The sequence below is a fragment of the Cygnus olor genome, chromosome 3 (genome assembly GCF_009769625.2).
Source record: "Cygnus olor isolate bCygOlo1 chromosome 3, bCygOlo1.pri.v2, whole genome shotgun sequence".
NCBI classification, from domain to species: domain Eukaryota; kingdom Metazoa; phylum Chordata; class Aves; order Anseriformes; family Anatidae; genus Cygnus; species Cygnus olor.
The window spans coordinates 100,066,421-100,071,119 of NC_049171.1; the positions used below are offsets into that span (position 1 = coordinate 100,066,421).

The 4,699-nt window shown below is 36.7% G+C and overlaps 1 long non-coding RNA gene across 1 annotated transcript; it reads right to left on the reverse strand.

Moving 5' to 3' along the window:
• Positions 1-1,491: 1,491 nt before the first annotated feature.
• On the reverse strand, positions 1,492-4,064 carry LOC121068838. Its single transcript, XR_005819102.1, has 2 exons — positions 3,883-4,064; positions 1,492-1,896 (listed from the first exon to the last, which is right to left on the reverse strand). It is a non-coding gene; the product is annotated as an uncharacterized LOC121068838 (long non-coding RNA).
• Positions 4,065-4,699: the final 635 nt, after the last annotated feature.

A 4,699-nucleotide genomic window follows, 5' to 3' on the forward strand; every position in this document is an offset into this window, starting at 1 on the left:
AGGGGGAAGGGAGAAGAAAGAAGCTGGAGGTTTTTCTTACAGGTATGATTAAATGAAAGGGCTTTGTGAATGATGTTATTCAATTTTTGATGCATTTTCTATCTTTTCAAAGGCAATTTTTCCTCAGTTTTTCTGATTTGCACTTTTATTTATTTATTTATTTATTTTTCCAGTAAGAACTAAACTGGAAAACACAGCTTTTGTTGGTCATTTGCAAATGATGGTATGTCCCCAACTGCTCAGGTAGCTCCACAGTACTGGTGTTGTAAGCTGTGAGATTTATGCATCCTCTCCTATCCAGTTCAAGAGTGTGTCCATATTGGGTGGAACTTGTCCTATACTAAAAGAAATTGAAGCGTCTAAGCAATTCTTCAGTTCCTGGGGACTATTATGGATGTCATGTATCTATAATACAGCAGGAATAAATTCTCTTTCCTCATAGTTAAAATCCATGGTACTTCCTCTACTACAAGGACCTTGGGTAGACATTAAATATACATGGATACTCATTACAAAACATTGCAGATCCATCCTACAAAATTTATAATAGTTGATATCATGGAATTCATTTAGTCTATGAGGACCACCCACATTTTTATAAAGCCTACAGGTGTAATAACGTTTGCAGTCACCTTCTTCAGTTGTAAGCCATTTACTGCAACTGGCTTATCCATCTTTAATGTTCTGTCTATGCTCCAGATGATATTGCGGCAAACCTTTAGTGACAGTGTGTTCAATCCAGCCATCTTTTACATAAATGGTAGTAAAAAATGATATTTTAAGTGATGGATTTTGTGTGAAATCTAGGTGATGGTAATTTTTCATACTCAAGGAGTGTGGGGTTCTTCATAAATATTATTTGCAGCAGTATCCTTTTTTCTCTGATCTTCTACGAAGTTCTTGTTGATGACAGTCTAGCAGAACACTTCTAAGCCTGAGGCAATTGAAAACTAAAGCATGTCAAGCATGATGCATAATAGCAGGGCCTGCTACTAGACAACACATCCAACTCTATAAAGATGAGAAATGGCCTCCAGTGCCGTTGGCTCATAGATGTAGCCACATCGAGTTGCACAGTTCCCCACTCAAGCATATAATGGCTGAGGTTTCCAGAAGTACACAGAGGATTTACACACACACGGATCCCAAAGCTAAGCAGAGACAGTCCCCACTGGAGATCTGATTTTAGCTTTGTATGGCTGAGTCTCCTGGCTGGATCTGAAATTCTCAACCTATATAACTGCTTGCCTACATTTGTTTAAAGGACAGCAACTGAGCAAACTTAAGTCTATGCCCAACAAAATTCATACACATGGGAGGATTTCAAGTATTCCAAATAAATTACTATTGGCCTGACTTTACTTTGAGACTACAAGCGTCCATTCATCAGCAGAATTTTTTCATTCTTTCTTTCTTCCTTTGGAATGTTTCTGTAAATCAGCTTATAAACTCTTGGCTTTAAATGAAAAGATACTAGAGGGTTTTTTTTGTTGTTGTTGTTTGCTTTTTATTTTTTATTTATTTTTTTTTCAAAGGCAACTGTAAGGTCTGTCCTCTTTCCAAGGTTCCCCTTGAGAGTTAAAACCCTAGTCAAACAAGAGGTCACAGAAGTCCCCTACAAGCCTCTGGGGAAACTGACTCATCTCTTTATCAGCCTTTAGCTTCTATAAATCCCAAAGATGATTCAGAAATGTTCTGAGGTTGTCCCATGCAGGAGGTGGTGGTTATAGTGTTACAAAGGCTCTTCTGTCAACTTCACAGCTGCCTGAAAACTGGCTTTTATTTCCTCAGCTTCTTCAGTTCTGAAGAGGGACTTGTCCTTTATCACTGCATTGCATGTATCCATACAATCTGACTCATACTTTTCTGGCATTCCTTTTGTGCACTAATTAAGGGCTTTAGTTATTTGAAAAAAAAAAAAAAAAAGGAAAAAAAAAAAGAAAATAAAAAGATTAACACTATGCATTCAAGATTCCCCATGTGTTACTCAATTAATGTATATCTTAATGATTTAAGTAAAACCCTGGCCATGCAATGTAAGTAGGAGGAGCATAGGATTTGACTTATCAGGTCAGACCACTGGTCCATGAAGTCTTGCATTATGCATTCAACACCTGATTTGTGAGTGGAAGGTAAAAAAAAGTGAAGCATTATCCCTCTTAGCTATGCTGCCCTCCAGGAAAAAAATTCCTTCCTTGACCCTGTAGTGATCAGATCACATAGTCTAATTAAATAGGGTTTCTTAGCTCAAACTGCACGAAAAAAGAATGTATGAAAATATGATTTAAAAAAGGATAAAAAAAGAGGAAGACACCAACAAGCTTGGAGGGAATTTCTGTTAACCAAATTTGTTTACAGACAGTTGCAGAGTTAGAGGTAACAGGGAAAAGTAAGAGAGTGAGAGGTACAAAATGAGATAATGGTCACACCAACTGCTAACTCAGCATCAGCAAAGAATACTGAGAATGCAAGAGTTCACAGGTTTGAGACATTTACTTATTATATAGTTTCAGTGCAGGCATGAACACTCTAAAGACCTATGACTGACATAGATGCAGCATTTTTTTCCCATTTTAAAGACAGTAGATTAATATTTATTAGTTGATAACAAATTAATCTGTAACTTAGTGGCCTCTATGATGTCATCATCAGGGGACATTGCCTAGCTGTAAGGTCACTATAAGGACATGTTTTAGGAGGGATTTAAAAGCGTACAAAAATACAGTTTTCATGGGGAGTATGACCACTTAGGATGTTTAAAAATCCGTTCATCTTTTTTTTTTTTTCTTTTTTCCCCGTTCAATCATAAAGAAATTTGCAGTTTGTGTGCAAAAAATGTAAACTTTTAGTACCATGTCATGAGCTGAGTCTTCCTATATATGTACTTATTACTTGAATAAGAGAATGTCATTCGGTAAAATAATAAATGAAGTCATCTTTTACTTATGAGAACCACCACCAGGATTTGCTCTTCAATGCCCTTATTTGTTAAAATTTTGGAACACTGTACTCTGTACAGAATTGTGTGGTCTCTCTTATCATTGTTTTTTTGCATCCCTTAAGTTCAGAGACATTAGCAGGGTGTGGCTTTTTTCCATTAAAGGCTGTTTTGAGTAACACTAATCCAAGATCTATTTCATTATGCTAACAGCTAAAGGCCTTGTAATAATAATTTCTATTTGGCAGCATCACAGTCAACTTCACTGATGTGAAGTTGTTTTAATTCTCCTTTTCAGGGGTAAGAAAAGCTCCAGTAATTTTCTGAGATGACTTCTCCATACTTTTCATCTTCTACCACAAAGGAATTGCCAGGGAACTATCTAAGAAAGTAATGCAGATAAGCAATACCACCATAAGGGGGAAGGGAAGGGAAGGGAAGGGAAGAGCAAAAAATATTTACTTCCTTGTCAAATGAAGAAAATCAAAAGCAGCTGTAAACTTTCAGAGAGGAACAATCAGTAAAATTTCTAACATTCATACAGATATGGAAGTATCGATACACCAGTTACCTGATGTTCAGATGACTGGCTATAAATTTGTATCATTTTTATACTTAGTTCATATTAACTGCAAAACAAGGCTCTTGGCAATAGTGATCATAAACATAGTGTTCATAAATCTGCACACACAATAATATAGTGATTATAACAATGGTAATATGACCTTTTCTGTATATTCTTCAACTTTTTCTCACCTGTAGCACAGAATATATCAGAAGGCAGAGCTGAAGGTGAGTTTTTCAAGCTATTTTTAAGCAAAAAACAGAATTTGGAAATTTTTTTCCACGTGGAAATCTGCCTTTCCTGCTCTGAAGGCAAAGCCCCTTGTGTGACTGCCAGCTTTGCCTTGCACCTCCCAGAGTCCTCCCATCGATACAGACACCTAATGGACAGCTTCCAGGCTTCTTCATGCTAGTCTCACTAGCAGAGTTGCAACCCTGAGTGTTCACAGGTGTGTGGGAGAGCCTGCACCAGATGCATCTGAGCCTCTTCTTGATGTAAAGAAAGTGGGAGAGGTTAGCCATCATGACAGATTCCCAGGATGCCCCTAGGAAAAATATAACCTATGCAGTCTAGGTTCATAAATCCTTTACTCTTGGGATTTGTGCTCCTAAATCTTCAAAGTACTTCTGAAAATATTTCTTTAAATGTGATTTTATTCCTTTTGGAAAAATTACCAAAATGTTAATAAATCCTAAGTCAGTAGACTTACACCAAAGGCTTTGTGTTATGATTTGGAAGGAGAGCTGTTGGCATCAGTTGAATTGAAGGGAATTTCCTTTTGTTTTGCAATGTATGCACAGACAAGCAGGCACCAAGCTACAAGTGAGCAACTTTCCCACTAATCCTCCAAGGCGTGTGACAATATGACCCTGAGCTTTTACAACTAAGAACGGTATGGTATGTAAATATTATGAACATATATGGTAAGTGCTCTACTTGCTGAAAAACATGCAAAATGATTCCCGAGAATGTCTAGCTGACCCTAAAGCCACACAAATCATTCTTTTTTTGTCTGCAGCATTCATCTCTATACAAAACCATGATATAAGTTCACTGGAGCACGAATTGTGTCTTGTTTACTTTATTTCTCAATTAAGCATATTTTATTTTTTATACAAATAATAAAAATGCGAAATAATAAAAATATTGTTTTGTATTTGCCCCTACATTCTTTCCTGAGAGAAATAATCACTTGC